General features: G+C 38.3%; 1 long non-coding RNA gene across 1 annotated transcript; it reads right to left on the bottom strand.

Moving 5' to 3' along the window:
* Positions 1-13,299: 13,299 nt before the first annotated feature.
* Positions 13,300-14,464, bottom strand: LOC129427792 (uncharacterized). The gene is made up of 2 exons (XR_012371423.1): positions 13,894-14,464; positions 13,300-13,532 (listed from the first exon to the last, which is right to left on the bottom strand). It is a non-coding gene; the product is annotated as an uncharacterized lncRNA (long non-coding RNA).
* Between the last annotated feature and the right edge of the window lie 3,721 nt (positions 14,465-18,185).

Genomic DNA, 18,185 nt, shown 5'->3' with positions numbered 1-18,185 from the left:
GATTCTGGCTGTTGCGTGCGGATTGATCTCAGATGAAATGACCTGTGATCCAGATCCTTCCGAGTTAAAACATTTTAAATTCAAAACACACAAACGCACGCACGCACATACATACATACATACATGCACACACACGCGAGCGCGCACACGCACCCACGTACACGGGTACACACACGGGTATATTTAGAAGTTTTATTTAAGATTGTTATGATATTGGGACTATTTCTCCACTCGCTCCTTCAGCTCTGAAGTTCAAATTTGCAGGCAGGACGCAGTCCGGTTATAACAATGTGAAAGATATGAAATATCATTCAACAGCGATATCAATTAAGGGCAATCCTAAAATATGATTGAAAACATACCGGTAAACCTTTTATTATTACGTATAAGAAATTAAAGGCGGAGTCCATGATGTTTGAAAGCCAATGTTGATATTTGAAATCACCTAAACAAACACGCCCCTACCCCAATAGAATCTGGACCTTCTGTTGATAGACCCGCCCCACACATACGCAACCCGGCATTTGATTTGATTTGATTGGCTATAAGTGTGTTTTGGTAGTCGGCCCGTCTCCTTTTCCAACGCATTTTTCAAACATCGTGGACTCCGCCTTTAAAATGAATTAAATCACATGTTTAAACGCCACAGAGATATCAGAGCCAGCAGTCTGATGGGCTTGCCGAGGCGAGGCTGCGCTAGGCGGGGTGTGAGCGCTTAAGCGCCGGTGATTTTTCTGGAGCTCATCTGGAGCTCTTCTCCGTCCGAAAGTGTCCGAGCACATTTTTAAATAGACGCTAACTTTATTAACCGACCGCATATTTAAACTTTAAGCACATACATTCACGCCTGAACAACTCTTACAATTACATTTTGTGACCAAATAACAGTAATATTATGAGCATTTTGTTGTCAGGAAACATAGCTGTCATAAGTCCACAAATTTACCAGATTTGCCTTAATTAGTTCAGTCAACAATAGCCATTCTGAATGTTGACTGAATTTGAAAATAACCATTCACTTAATGTTTTAAACACAGATTTATGTAGACTTAAAATAATATGTCTTCTCAACTAAGCCCAAACAAGAAAATTGGTTTAACTTGTATATTTTTGCCCTTCCAACATTTCATTAATTGGATTTTTTACAGTGTGATCAACAATGCAAGCGTACATTCACAATGTATAACATTAGCACAACATTATCCTATAGCCACTGAGTTTTGAGTTAATTAACATAAAAGGAAATCTCAAGTTTGACAAAATGTATGATGCTTTTGAAGACATGAATACAGTCCTTAACACTTTCTTTCTAACCGGCCACTGATTAACTAGCAGTTTTTAAAAAATATTTCTCAATCTAACATTAGCCTACCAGAGGGAATATTCGGCCGGCAGTTATGCTATAATGTTACCATAAACAGTTAAGCGTGTTTCACTTGAGAGTTCTCTGTGAATTAAATAAATCCATGGGAAATCAGCGGTGTAACGTTAACGTTGACGTTTATTAAACATGTGTGCCTGGCCATCACATTAGACAGATAATTATCTGATACGGCTTATGATAACTAATGTTGAATCACATTGACATTGTGGCTTTACCTAATAACTATGATTTTTACGTACCTTGATGTGATTCTTCAGGTTGGACGGGGAGTTTTTAAATGACAAAATGTAAAGAGGCACTTTATTCGGTATCGGGAATCTTTAATTCCAATGTACAAAAACATTTCTTACAAATACTGCCATGGGTGTATAACGTTAGCTTTCTCACCCTGTTCATCGTCGGGGTGGTCGATTACGATAACTGGAGGTCCTCCAGTAGGTGCTTTTATTGCAGTTACAGTTTTGCTTCCTCATCCTTTGGCAACACTACGCTAAAATAGAGTGTGCTTGAAATAGAGTGTGCAGAGCGTAATGCAATCTAGAAGCACTGATTCGCCAAAACCTCCCTTATTGAGGTTGCACACATTTCTTCTGATTTTATTTTGTAGTAACGAGTAACGAATATGCTTAGTGGAAATATATCGGAGTAAAAGTATACATTTTATCTAGAAAATGTAGTGGAGTAAAAGTGAAACTTGACAAATTTAAATAGCGAAGTAAAGTACAGATACGTGAAATTTCTACTTAAGTACAGTAACGAAGTATTTTTACTTTGTTACATTACAACACTGGTATACACAAAACCATATCACCACAGTGCTGTGGCAGGCCATATTTTGTCCCGTCAGTCCGAGTTCAATGATTTGTTAAACATTTTTTATTAATTCTATGCCTTTCACAGATGACATATATTTATACAAATACTTTTAAACACTTCAACATAGTGATTCTATCAGGATGTGATGAGACTTTCGACCAGCATAACTAAAAATGTTTCTGGATCAAATTAGATACCCTGCCTTTAATGGCTGTATTTCCACACTTTTGATGATAATCATACAATATTTCATTATTTACCGTGTTCTGCAGTTGTCTATTGGTAGGGTATTTGATGGCTATCCTGTAGCTATTCCATGCAGTGAATCTAACGTATGCCATGCTGTGAAATTAAATGTGTGTGTGACATCACTACTTATAATTGTTTGGCTAACATGTACATCATTTTTGCACTTAATAAAGCCACCTTTTACGTAAATATCAAAGAACCATTTAACATATTATTTGCATTCATTGGCACCTTTAAGTTCAAGAAATCTGTGTCGCCAATTCTCTTTGTCTGCAGGATGTAAACATGGCTCAGGGTTTACTTAGAGGTAATTTTCCAGTCAAGTTCTTTTTATAGATCACAACCTTTGCGTGGAAAGTTGCATACACATGTTTTCAGCCCAGTTCTGTGCATGCACACACTTTATAAATGAGGCCCCTGCTTTGGTTCTCTACTGCCGTCCCACTTTTTTAATGCACCACACTCTAGTTGTTTTCCTATTGACACCATGTGCGCTTAAGCATCCAAAAAGTAAATAAAGTAGGCTTGACGTGCGAGAGTCTGCTATTACTACAACCACTTTTTATCATCTCCCACATCCTTCAATTCCCTTCTAAACCTAAGGAATTTACTTTATTATCACTATTAGTGTTTTTTATGTCTCTACTGATTAATTATGCATTGCTAAACCTGTATGCATTACTCTAAATAACTCTTATTCATTTTTCACATACACACACAAGTATCAAAATGGATTTGCATTGGCAGTGAATATAAGTTTGCTTGTTTGATTTGTATTTATTTTTTTCTCTTCTTATTTATCATATGTAAATAGAGTCACTTTCTGTGTTTGCATATTTACATAATAATAATAATATAAAAGTTTAGGTTAATAATCAAACATTACTGAAAACGTTTGTGGAATTTAGAAGGCCGTTAAAACAAATGCGGAGGGAGAACTTCACTGTGATTTACATACTTTAATAATGATTCATTCTAGGAGTGAACATGAAGGAAAATAGCTGTGTATTGATCCATAATTAGAAGGTCAATTTAGAAGACTTTAATGGTCAGAATAGTAATAGTTAGATACTCTTTGGATAGATTAGGATTGTTCCCACTTGAGCATTAACCATTTTCTGTGCATTTTTGAGAAAGGAAGCTGGAAACAGGAAGTGTGGTAAGACCAGGGGTCTCCATGTGGTTAAACAGCATTGGGTGTATCTTTGTGGGTTCCTGTTGACATGGTAACAGATATATTGCGTAAATATCATCTTATTAGAAAACAACAACATATATTCACTATCAAACCAAAATGCATTCTAATTTTTAAAGTGCATTACGGCATTCATCAAGCATAGTTTTTTTTTGTCATCTGCTGTCATTTACCCAAATTTTGACATGCTTCTTTTTAAACACAAGATTGATGTTATTGAGGCCAAAAGCCCCCATTCTCGCACGTGTCATAGTAGACTTGCACAAGTTTTTATATAATGATTAAGGATATTTTAGAGCTGCCGTAGAGGAAAAGATTTTTAAAGGGAACGTTTACAGTCTGCTACACAATAATAACAGATCCACATAAAAGTGGCAGGCAGGTTGGCTGGAAAGTTTCCACAAGGAACCACTATCTCTGAAACTCTGACCTGGGAGACAGCGGTTCGGCTTTTGGGTGAGAGAAGAGGGGTTGGTAAAAGGGTGTGATTGATGCCATGGCAGTAGGCTTTGGGAAGGAGGGAAAGCAAGAAAAAGAGCAAACTAAATCTAAAAACACAACATGCTAAGAACAAGAGAACTGGCTAGAATCGGACCAACAATGATCTGGCATAGGACAGAACTCAAAAAGGGGATTATTAAGAAAACCGGTGAGAGGATAATCACAAAAAAAGACGAAGAAGGGTAAAACAATGATGATATACAGGGGTACATATAACTAAATATAAAAGGCACTTTTTATTGCGTACCAATCTTACTGGAATTTTATTACATAGTTCCCTAATTTATTTCAACACAGGCTAAGGGATTTCTTGAGCTGACATTTTAACACAAAATTATCTCAAAAGGACGTGATTATAGCAGTAAACAGTCTTAAACACCTTTAAGTGCTTTTAACGATTTCTTTCAAAGATGTTTTTTTTTATTTGTCTCCACATTTGGTCTAGCAATCCACTGTTTTCACTGCATCTAAAAGACAAGGCTGTGTCTTTGGAGACCTGAAATCAAAACCAGTATGAATGAAAGTGTTGGAAGTATAGTAAAGTTATGATTGTGATATTTATAGTTTTTTTTAGAGTTCGACCGATATGCTTTTTCTCTGGCCGATGCCGATTTTTTAGAAATCAGGGCAGCCGATGGCCGATATGTTTGGCCGATTTTCTATATGTACATAATAATCAAAATGTTCTCATCATTATTAGCAGATATTTTAAATGCAAAAATGTCACTATTTAAGTCAAAGTATTTAAAAATATATGACTGGTCTTTCTGAAGAGTTGTACAACCTCCTCTGCACCATGCATTTATCAGACACAGATATTACCTGACACTCTGCTATCATCATCTTTGATCAGTTTTTTACCATGGCTTTTATTGCTTTGTAGGATAAAATCCTTATTTGGTAGACCTGATAAAATATTTATTCATCATAAAGTTAACATAGTAAATGTCTATGGTTTTTAGTTGAGACTGTTATTTAGGGCAAATCTTTCTAAACACATTTACATTCTCATTTCTGAGGCGCTATAAGTGACTGATTGTGCTGACAGTGACGTCTTGTGAGTTTAGTGTTGGGACAGATCTGTTGTTTCAACCGTTCATTCAAACGATTCCATTCAAAGGAGTCAGTTCGCGAATCGGACTCGCTGTGTTCTAATCCAGGCTGAGCAGCGCAAAACTGTAAACAAAGTGTTACTGTAACAAGACCAAAAACATTTCCTTGGTGGATATGATTTGGTCTTCCGACCTTTCATAGAGTCAGTTTTGTTTTGAGTAATAAAAGCAGGGAGACAGAAAGCGTGCACGCGCGGCTTTTCTCTCTGTCACGCAAACAAAACTCATCATCACTCATTAATCACATGAAAATAATCTTTGCACGGACAGTGCACCGCGAGACATAAGCCCGTCGCGCTGTTGTACTGGCTGCTTAATTTGCGCGATCCGCCATCATTTAGTAAAGCTGTTTGTGAACAAGGCATGGCTGCACACACACGAGACGGGATCGATCTGCTTGCAGCAAGAGGCAGCGTCACGAGTTCTACAACAGCGCTTAGGTGCCCGCAGATGCGCCTGCCTATTAATCGGCCTAATTTTGCAGCAAAATCCGCCAAAGCCGATTTTTAAAAATATGCCAAAAATCAGCCAATTAATCGGCTGGCCGATAAATCGGTCGACCTCTAGTTTTTTTTTAAAGATCTGTTGGAACTGTTGTTGTTCGTGTATTTTATGTTTTTGTTATTTTTTAAGAAGAAAAAAATTTGTCAGTCATGTCTTTGCTATCAGCAATGTGAAGATCAATATTCATTGTGTTTATATAATTTCATTTAGGGGTGACCCCGAATAGTCGAAGATTCGATGCATTGGTAGGAGAAGCCTGATTCGACTACCAATCTGACAGTCAAATAGTCGCAGATGTGTTATGAAATGAGGATCATTCAATTTTGGCCGTATATGGATGCACATTATCTGATTTGACATATAACAGCTTTCTCACAATATAATAATATACAGCATATTATGATAATGCTATGCAAATAATATGTGAAGTAGCAGCTTTTAATAAATATTTTTTAAAATGCGTTAATAAATTCAACAACCCGGTGACAGGGCTACACGTCCATAAGAGGTTTCTAGGTTTATAAACCATTGCCTATTTGTTTCTACATTTAAAAGACAAAGCTGGTAATTCTAGCTATACTTTTGTTCTTTTAATAATTTCTTTATTTTATTTTATTTTTTAAATCACTCTGGTGTCAGGGTTTGTGTTGAATGAACCCAAGAGCAGACGTTGTGGGAAAAAAACTGAAGATTTTATTTTATAAACAGGAGAAAACAAAAACCCACGATGGGGCAAAAAGCAACAGAAACAAGATTCGCAAAAACACTGACAGGACTATACTAAACTGTATTTAACATAGACAAGGATAGACTAAACTGTATTTAACATAGACAAGGAACAAGACAAAACTAGATTAACACTCAACTATAAACCTGACTACTTAGCAACTGAAACAAGACAGGAAAAAAGCAGTACGATAACAGACAGAACAAAGAGCACAATGACTTTAAGTAGGGACAGAATAACGAGGGGAACAGGTGACAATGATCACAGGTAAGGGAGCGGGTAAAAAGTGACAAGACACAGGAAATACGTGGTCTAGTTTAATCAGAACAGACCACGCATTCCCTACACAAAACAGTGTACTGTCAGAACCCTGCCATACTGGACTGAATACTAAAACAAGACAAGGTTCCGGCAGGATCCTGACATCTGGGTTATCTGATTTAACTATTTGGCTTGTGCTTTGTCTCTGTGCATTTCAGGCATTTTGCACATATTTGTTCTGCATCTTGTTGCTTCTGACCTTATTTTATTAAAGGGGCCATGGCACAAGACTTTTTTAAGATGTCAAATAAATCTTTGGTGTCCCCAGAGCACATATGTGAAGTTTTAGCTCAAAACACCATATAAATAATTTATTATAGCATGTTTAAATTGCCACTTTGTAGGTGTGTGCAAAAATGTGCCGTTTTGGGTGTGTCCTTTAAAATGCAAATGAGCTGATGAAATTCAAACACTGATCACAATGATAGTGGTTTGTTGCAATTAAAACTCAATTGTGCTTTTCTCTGCACTTAATTGCAGTGCTGTGGTTGGATAGCGCAGATTAAGGGGTGGTATTATTACAATAAGAGCTCCTTATGACATCATAAGGAGAGCCAAATTTCAACGACCTATTTTTTCACATGCTTGTAGAGAATGGTTTACCAAAACTAAGTTACTGGGTTGATCTTCTTCACATTTTCTAGGTTGATAGAAGCACTGGCGACCTAATCATAGCACTTAAACATGGAAAAGTATTTAAGATTTTTATGCCATGGCCCCTTTAAAACTTTTTATTTATTATAAACATAAATTCGGATCTAATTTAAGTCTGACATTTTGGATTGCTTTATGTTGTATCGATGTTGCGCAGTTGTGTGCTGGTGCATGCAATTTAGCCGAACGCGCTAGGTGCTCTGGGTCTCATATTTAGGAGTTCATCATACTAAACATAAAAAATGGAAGTTTTTCGACAGGTGTACGTTTTAAAATGTATTTAAAACAGGGTGGTTATCTTGTCAAAAGTTAAACTACAAAACAGATAAGCATTTCGGTGATGACACTGAAATTATCTGCACCGAACCTATATTTATGCCTGACACGACTGTCTTTCTTGTGATTTAATATTGTGGTCGGTTTTTACTTTCAAATGATAGAAAAGAGATTCCTGAAATAAATAATCATAAGGTGTTTCTACCTAAAATTGATCAAAGTAAACAAGCAGGTATTTCTGTGTTAAATAATAACGCGTAATGTCTATAAAATCATTAATTTCTGTGTTTTTCTTGTTATAAATTAATGTTTAATGAATTGTATATAATTGTCAAAATGTTTTTGTTATATCTTTGTGTGATGTTCTGTAGATCGTGCCTTTAAAATGTTATGAGGAATGATTTAACAAATATTTATGTTGCCTTACATTTTACCTTAAAAAGTGATATAAATACATCGTCAGTTTTGTCTTCGTTCATCATTTATGAGACAGTTTTGATCACTTTATCAGAAAGTTGTTTCTGTGTGCTGCTGGTGAAAAAAATAAAAGTTACCAATTTGTACCTGGTCTGGCCCCCTCCCAACCCATGCACACACACACACAGATGATTCGACTATAGAAAGATTCGACAATTCTGATTCGAATTTGTAAATCCTTAGTCGAGGGCACCCCTAGTGTTATTACAGTAATTTGCATTCCTGCAGTACGTAGCCTAGCAGCTGCTGATGTTGCTTTTACCTAGCCCGACGTTGTCATACTCAATTCTAGTCAGAATTTGAGTCTGATACCGCTCCATTGAGCTATAATTATGAGGCGTGTCTCAACCGAAAAATGCCTCTGCACTCAATTGGATAGACCTACGACCAATCAGAGCAACGGAGTGTATGTTGAAATTACGTCTTTGCAGCCTGACCGAACTGCTAGTTATTTTGCTACAATGACACTAACATTGTGATTATACTAAGTCTGAGTTAGCGAATGTACATCAACACCTACTATGTTTACAACATTTCGTTTATATCACAACATGAAGTATTTACTAAGTCATAGAGTATGACTATCTCTTACAATTTGTACGTTAGGTGAACTTCATCCACGACGATACCCTACGTTGGCTTGAAAATATTGGAGCCTAGCATGTCCCTCCACTTATTCAGCAACCACGACTCCGGGCTTCCGAAAAGAAGCTGGCAACGACCGCTAATTATATCCATCTCGTCGTGCACGCAGAGTTGCATCGCCATGATAAGGTTGCCCATTTCAGTTGCGACCAACCTTTACCGAATCCCATAGGAAGGACGGCAAAAACATCAACAAATGCCCTGCTCGCGTTTCTCTGTTCCTCTTTTAAAATCAATGCTCTGTTGATATCTTTTAGAACAGACTCAATGTCAGAATCCACACATCTGAACTCTACAGCGGCAGCCATTCAACACACGCGCTCTTTGGTGACGTGGTTCATTACGTTACTGTCGTTTATCTGTCAATCATCGTATAAAGCCCGCCCTCACAATTTGATTCGTCGGCCTGTTTTGATATTCTCATAGTAGCTCCTTAACGGTGAATCCCCAGACCGATCTTCCCTGTATTTCAAATAGTGGTGGGCGGGGCTAAGATCGGCTGGCACCAAGGCTAGCTTTTACCCAGTTTGTGGTGTGATTCTCATTATGATCCATAAAGGCTAGCATACTGCGTGCTTTCATTGCTGGGTACTGAAAGATAGGTCGCTTTGGACGGTACTTTAAAAGGGCTTTGGTCACATGCCACTGATCAAACTGAAGTGTACTCCTCTCTAATAATTTTTCTTATGGAGGGATGCCGGTCTGTGGTGACCACTTTCACATCAATGCCCTCGTCTAGGATCTTCTCCAAGGCTTTCGTGAAGCACATTGGTTCCATTGCAACAGAACTGGATGCCCGGAACACCTAGAGAGGACAAATTAATGGATGATGTAATTTAAAAAAAAAAGTAGAGAAATTCTTTTAGCTGTGTGAAATTTAAAAAAAAAAATTTACCTGAAGCTGCTCAAACATCACAATCTGATTAGTGGAGTCATCCATGAAAGAGTAAGAGAGGTATTTGCTGGAGAGGCCAGGGCTGTCACTTCTTCTGTCTCCACATAGCTGCACTCCATCACCATCTTCAGTTTGGCAAATGAATCTAGCCTTGATTGTAGTCTCCGTATAGACCCCTTCAAGGTTTGTAAACATTGAATGACTATCGGGTGTGCACGCAGCATGGGGTAAACTGTTCATACCATCCAGTTACCATCCATTTATAATTTAATCTAACAGGGCTGAAAAATGATGACTTACCTCAAATGAAGTGAGCACTACAAACACAAGCCTCTTTGATATTTGCATTGTTCCAGTCTGCACGTTAATTGCTTGCAGCCGCAAATGTTGTATTTTTTTGTTTTTGAGATTCTGCATGAATCGCGGAAACTTAACGGCAGACCTGGTGCGATTTTCACAGCCCACAACGTAAGTAGGCATTTTTGACGATACCGAATAATACGCAACTCAATCTGCTGTAATTGCTTTTCTGACCCTGACATGCGCAGTGGAAACCGCCTGTGACGCGAACCGTGAAGGGGTCTATATGCTTCCTCAATCACTGGGAGAAGGTAGCTTGCCTGTGTGCTATAGAAACTTGTTTGCTGGGGCAACTGCAGGGGAAAGTGTAAAGTTAAAATGTCAGTGTATGTGAAGCCAGGGAAGAGGGTGGCAGCTGCTTCCAGAAGTTTATTTTCTGCCAATTCCTTGTTGTCCAATTGGTTGTTGCACTGCCAGTTTATATTGATTCTACTGCCAAAGTGTGTTATTGTTCATTTAAGTCACACATTGCATCACCACAGGTTGAACCTGCTTGAAATTATCACAAGAGTGTGTGGGGGATGGCGTTTACAACTATACCGCATGACAGTCACCCAGTTAGTCAGCCGCCTAGACTCTGATGTCAGAACCGAGCCATGCTAGGCGTATCTGAAAGAGTGTCTGTAACATTAACACTAGCAGTCCTACTATCCTCAACTAGCGTTCAGATGTGAGCTTATAGAATATGTTTACTAGGTATAGTTTTCTAGTATAGTAAATAGTGATGCACCGATGTATCGGCCGATTTTTGATGAATTTGAAACCATTGTTATATCGGCAATAGCATGGGAAAGGCCGATACCGATTGTTTATTAATTAACCGCATAAAGGCAATGAGTTGCACTATACTTGAGCACCGACAGAAAACCCTTGTTGAGTTGGATCAAATGTCTTGGACAATAAAAGAAACAGACTGCACTTTAGTGGGGGAAAAGAAGTCCAACGTTTTTTGAAGTGGCATTATTTATACTCTGTTTAAAGCAATAGCACTGGCACCATTTATGTTTATTAAAGAAATCCATTAAATGTAAAAAAAAAATGAGTTGATGTTGTTAATAAAAGAAATGCTGAATAGCAAAAACCACCTTTGAAGGTTGTCATGTTGTCTTATTATATTTGTTTTAATTTGTGCCTCTCTTATTAAGTTGGTCAGTTGAATGTTAATTAGATCCAATCCATGTTCAGTAAAATAATTTGATGCAGAAATAAACTAGCTAATAGACCAACTGTATAGTATTGTATACAAGTGTTTAATATCGGTATCGGCCAGAAGTTGTCTGTTTAAATCGGTATCAGCCCAAAAAAAAAAAAAATACTATCGCTGCATCCCTAATAGTAATATAATCCCAAATCAGAAAAAGTTGGGACAATGTAAAAATTGTGAGTAAAAACGGAATGCAATAATTTACAAATCTCATAAACTTATATTTTATTCACAATAGAATATAGATAACAAATCAAATGTTGAAAGTGATACATTTTGTAATGTCATGCCAAATATTGGCTCATTTTGGATTTCATGAGAGCTACACATTCCAAAAAAAGTTGGGACAAGTAGCAATCAGAGGCCAGAAAAGTAAAATGTACATATAAGGAACAGCTGGAGGAGGACCAATGTTTAGGAATAGGAATGTTGTTCTATTCTTGTCTAATATAGACTACTAGCTGCTCAACTGTCTTAGGTCTTCTTTGTAGCATTTTCCTCTTTATGATGCACAAAATGTTTTCTATGGGTAAAAGATCAGGGGCCTCATGTATCAACACTGCGTACGCACAAAAACGCGGCATCCGTCAGCTTTCACGTTCACGGTCAGATGTACTAACAGTGAAATAAACGCAAGAATGTGCGTTCCTCCACGTAAACTTCATGCCCGGCATACGTACATTTGTCGTGTTTTTTGTCCGTTGGCGACTCATAGAGGCCATAAAGTGAAGTGGCAAACAAAATTGTTCTATCGCACCACCAGCTGTCAGATATTGCTTATAAATTGTAATTGATAAATTAATTTACATATTATTGTCACAAGAGTCTTATTAAAATATTCTATTAATTATGCAATTAAGTAAGAACATATAAAAAGCATGTGCAAATTGATACAACCCTTCTAGCAATGGCAGCGTTGGCTTTATTAGAGGACATTTTCAATGGGCAAATCCGGAGAGAACGAGGTTTTAGGGACCACAGTAGCCGCTTTTGCACTATCGGGCATGTGCGAGCCAGGGCTTCAAACGGGCCTTACGGAGCCAATAGCCTCAGACCTCCAGCTGTGTAGCCAAAATCACGACGCGTTTGCATTGTCAAGCCAATAGCGCCGCAGCGGTTCAGAAAACCCCGCCCTTAATACGCCTACCTGGATGTAACGTCACACAACTCCGCCTGTTTTACCGTGAGGAAGTCACTTCAATCTGACAGGAGACGGGAGTTAGATCGCATCATCATACAACACACATAAGGAAAAATGACTGAGGCGGCTGTTTGCACGGTGAAAGCCAAGATGAGAAGATAGAGATGTTTGCTCCATCCGCGGTGTTACTCTTGAAGTTTATGTTGGCTGCACACGAGCGATCTCACGACGAGACAATATCAGATCAATAAGCAATAGTAAACTTTATGAAGTGGTAATTACAAATAAAGCGTTCATCTACCTAATGTGCCATTATACTATTGCCTATACACAATATTTTAAAGAATATAAGGAGTCCTAGTTTTACATTTATGTAAAATAATCTTATTTTAAAATATGCACGTGTCTAAATATGTAACGTTACGTTTGTAATTATAGTTCTATGGCGATGTAAATACTTACACATTATAAGAGGTGTGATATCTTTAATCATGAAAACGTTAATAGTTGAGCATCACATGAAACACAAGGTAACTGTCTAATAGCTATTTCAATAATGTGTCAATCAATAAATACTTTTGTCTATAAAGAACTGCCTCGAATAGCTGAATAGAACTGAAAATCACTTTACTTGCATCTCAAAAATCAAAACGTTTGAGAAATCATTAGAAAATGTACTCGTTAAGAATCAACTCTGAATATACTCACATGTATTTAAAAAGCTATGTTACAGTGGTTAAGTTAATGATGGTTATATTTACCATTTTGTGGCATCTTACCATTTCTGTGTTTCAGATGTGATTATTAAGCAATCATTTTCAATAAACTGACAAGCAGCCGTAGTAATAACGCGGTACTTTATTTACATATGAAGTTTATATCAGTGCACAAACAGTGTATTTAAAGACATCTCCTCCGGACTGATTTCAACATCCATGGCTCCTGTCGTCTCATCATCATCATCATCATCTTCGTTTCATCACCTACTCTTGCATTTGTTGCTGTGTCATCTCTCATATACAAAATAAAATCTCCTGGATGACAAACTTAAAGCTTTACGTTTGCATTTTTCTGTAAAACGGACACAAAAGAAAGCAGCACATGTGACGTTTTGTATAAAGGGTTTGTAAATACACATACAGTATACCGACATATAAAGTTTGCTACATTCATATAAGAGTTAAATTAATCTCCAAAATACCAGAAAGCATGGCTATGACTATCATAAGACCATGGTTACTTTTTCTAAGGGCTGACTAAAAAATTCAACAGAGATGACACTATAACACAAAAAAACACAACAAAGACCCATGTAAGACACTTCTGCAATCGTTATTTGTATTTTAAGTGTTTTGTATGCAAACGTAATGTAGCATTTGTATTTGTATTTTAAGTGTTTTTTATGCAAACGTTATGTAGCATGTTAACTCACCGACTGTAGATACCATCGTGACTCGATCGCTTTAATACATGGAGTGATGGACGATGAAATGATGATTCAACACACATCTTTAATTTCTCAGCACTGTTGCACTTTAAACACTTTGTTCTGTGCCCGAAACTTTATAAACTTCTCCCGAACCGGTAGCGGTGTGCGCCGGATCCTTAGCATGGCGAGTTCGGCGTTGTAACGCGTGTTTTTTTTTTTTTTTTACATATGCAGATCATTTTCTTCAGTCCGAAGTACAAACATAGCAGGCATCTTCCGTGAAACAGTCAATTACTGGTGATCCCGGTTATATTTAAAGTTTTAAATCTGCAGACAGATGGATGCGCATCTTGCCAGAGACTCAGATAAACTCCGCCTTAGACCTTTACCACTCCCCTAGCCCCGAGAAGCCCGCTTTGGCCCAACGATTTCGGCGGGCCAGAAAAGCGGGGCCTTAAGCACCAACGAAGCACCAGTGAAGCACGATCATGCCCCGGAAGTGACGATGCAAACGCGACAGGCCTCGGCAGGCACTGGCACGCCCGCTTGAAGCCCGATAGTGCAAACACGGCTAATGATTTTCTGGCCCACTTATCAGCCGTTTCAGGTTTCCAAGGGCTATACTCTTGGAGCTCTGCGCTGAGTTGGGTCCGAATTTGGAAAGAGAGACAGCGAGGAGCCACGCATTACCCGTTCCTTTACAGGTGCTTACTACACTTGGTTTCCTGGCAACTGGTTCTTTCCAAAGAGAACTGGCAGACCGCTCGGGAATAAGCCAGTCGTGTTTGAGCCGTGCAATGCCAGCTGTATGGGACGGGATCATCTGCTTGTCTACCAGGTATCAGGCATGAAAATCCCTTACCTTTCGGCGAAATTCGCCGTTTTGAAGCCAAAAAAGTGACCCATGTAAATCATGTAGATTCGATGAGAAAAAAATTTTGGGGGGAGGGGGATATGCGCGCGTTGTTTGTAGACGCGCCCTTCGCCGTCATCCAAACTTGTATCCCAGACATTAGATTTGTTTGAGTTCATGCTGCGCTGCAAAAACCGACAGGCAGGCAGGTGACATCAAAGTATCACGAGAGTGAATCGAGAAGCCACAAGGAAGTCTGCTTTCAAACGGCTCTCGCGCTACTGTGACGTCATTCGCATTTCTGTGTTCTTCGTCATACAAGCTTGTTGAAGATGCGTAGAGCGACTGCCTTCGGGACGTAAAGTCAACACAAAACGCTGTAAAACTATCATTGTAGAATTCTAAGGCATCAACCAATTAAAACAACACATCTACATAGACTGACATTGCAAAGTGACTTAAAAGATTTTTTGTTGGAATGGATTGGAACGAATTATGGACGTACTCCTCGCTTGTAAGTCACATTGGTCTACGGCTGTACTTACTTAAATGTAAATATGGTGAAAAAATGCTAAATATTGCATGAAATGCTGTAATAAGAACATACTGTTACTAATACAGTTAATAAGAAAGTTTACAGTTTACAGTAACATTTAAGCGATTTTAGACTATTTGAGCGACAAAGATGCTAAAGTGAACTGTTTTCAGTGCGCATACGCGCACAAACTCAAAAGCCGACGCCCAACACGCGTTTCAAAAATCATGCAAAGCAAACGCTTTTTTTTTGGGCTTGACAGGAGATATACGCACAAACTATATTGTAATACCACAGTCTCTGCAAGTATTCTCATAAAAACAGTTGTTTATTATAAGTGAGAAGTTGATCATGTGTCAGTGTATAGATCGCTTCTCCGTTGTTAAAGGGACAGTCAATATGTTAATCAAACTACAAAAGACAAAAGGAAAATCACTTTTATAGCTTTAAAAAGATTATATTTTTTTAATTATATTTAATTTATAGTATGAAAACACTGTTATGTTAATTTGATACTGTTTTTCTACCTAATCAATAATGTTAGATCTTACTTTATTTGTAACTTTGTTCTTTTCTATTTTATATGCTTGTAATGTCTTGATTTGTTCTTATTTTATTTTCCCACATCACTTTTTTGCTTATCTGAAAATTATTCAACCCATGACTCAAAAACCATAATGCAATTCATTTAACCAGTACTATATTGTAAAATTAAGTCATTTTAAATTAGATGTAGGCCTTCAGGTCCACCCTATTGCAAGGCCAACTTAAAATTGTATGGCCTTGCGACTGATGGTCAGATTATGGCAAAATAAAATTATTGCAGATGTAAAATAGTAAGGTAATTCTACTTGTTACAGCTTTCCACATTTATCAACCCATTTAATTAAACATGGTTTCTGTTACTAGTAAAATGTTTACATTTTAAATCTAAATTGTCCGTCAGAATTAAATAATTGAAATAATGGTCATGTATGTTATGGTGGGAATTTTGTTTCTGCGCACGTGGAGGGATGTTGAGTTCCTTCCTTCTTTTTTGTGCTTGGCCAATCACATGACTGAAGAATAAATAATTTAAGTTACAGCATGTTCCCTAATGAGCCCATAATATTTGTTCTGGGGGGGTCCTCCCACCTCGCGGTCCCTTCTCACCTTTTTCACCCCTGACCTGTTTTCATGCCTGAGGTATATAACATTCCTATATGATGCAGGTGACCAGCCAAACATTAAAGCGCAATTTGCAGCGATAGCTGGTTTTTCTAATGTAATCGGAGCGATCGACTGCACACATATTGCTATAAAGGCGCCATCTGAAGAAGAATTTGCATATGTGAATCGGAAACATTTTCAATCAATAAATGTGCAGATTATATGTGATGCACAAATGCGCCTAACAAATATTGTGGCAAGGTGGCCTGGGGCAACCCATGATTCATATATCCTTACAAACAGCATGGTTGGGATGAGACTCCAAGCTGGCAGGGTGCGCGATGGGTGGCTACTTGGTAAGTTATGAGTTTACATGTATGGTTCTATCTAAAAGTTTAATTTTTTTGTGTGTAATTATTCAACTGCCCCTCATGCGACCATGGTCCGTCGGGCCCGTCAACGTGTAATTGCGACAATATAAAATGGTACTCAGACACAAAGTTTATTTTTTGACCAATTCCTTTAATGAATTGCTTATTTCTGTGAGTGCGTCACTGATATTTTTCAGGTGACTGTTAATTTCCCCAATGGCCCTAACAATTTGCTGTTGTGACTCCAGAACAGCATTCGTCAAGACGCGGCCAGATGGACGGGCTTCAGCACTGGGGGGAGCATTAGAGACACCGGAGACACTGGGCTGAATGGGCTCTGGCTGCTCGGGTGGTGCAGACTCTGAGTGCGTGCCAATGGATGTTCCTGCTGTTGTTCCTGTGGTTCCTAAGTCCAAATAAACACAGGCACATGTTAACAGTAATTTGACTCTGTTCATAATTAATGGGTATACACGCAATTGCAATAAATCTCTGGTGTACTTTTTGCTACATTGCATGCATTTTAAAATTAAATGGTGGTTGGTAGGCTATAAGTCTCAAAGTTAAGGAAATATATTTTAAATTACTCACCTTCCTGGCAGTCCTGTAAAGTATCTGAGTCTCCCACATCAGCAGATACGATTCTGGAGATTAACGTGTCTCCTACAATAGAGGCAACTCTTTGATCAAAGGGTGTAGGTTCATCGGCCCCTGTACCACCGCCTGTTCTGCCCACACTTTGTCGGTGCGCAGCAGTTCTCCGTTTAACTTCCACCTTTATGTCAGACCATTTCTTTTTCAATTCATTAACGGTGCGACTCTCAGATCCCACCGCGTTGACGGCATCAGACACACTGTCCCACTCTTTTTTCTTTCTTTTGTTATTTATGCCAGAGGACAAAGTTCCAAATAAAAAAAAATTCTGGTTTCTACCTCTGATAATAGCACCTCTAATTCATTTTCAGTGAAATTTCGCATCTTGCTTGCTTTAGCCACGTTCTTGCTGGTTTATTTTGCCGAATTGGACTAATTACCATATTTATATTAATTTAATTGAGGGAGGAGGTGTGGTGATGTGCTCGTGCATGTGCGCTCAATTTTGCGTTAATTGGGATGTACAAAGAGAATGTATGTGGAATCCTACGTACGCAAAGATTCATACATCCGTATTTTTTGGTGCGTACGCACATTAACAGCTTTCCCCCTACGCAATGTTGTAGTATGAATTCAACGCAAGCCTTTGTACATGAGGCCCCTGGACTGCAGGCTGGCCATTTCAGTACCCGGATCCTTCTTCTATGCAGCCATGATGTTGTAATTGATGCAGTATGTGGTCTGGCATTGTCATGTTGGAAAATGCAAGGTCTTCCCTGAAAGAGACGACATC

Source organism: Misgurnus anguillicaudatus, chromosome 10, assembly GCF_027580225.2.
Source record: "Misgurnus anguillicaudatus chromosome 10, ASM2758022v2, whole genome shotgun sequence".
Taxonomy (NCBI): Eukaryota; Metazoa; Chordata; class Actinopteri; order Cypriniformes; family Cobitidae; genus Misgurnus; species Misgurnus anguillicaudatus.
The sequence above is the reverse complement of the archived record's forward strand: the minus strand, read 5'-3'. Positions and strand labels throughout refer to the sequence as shown.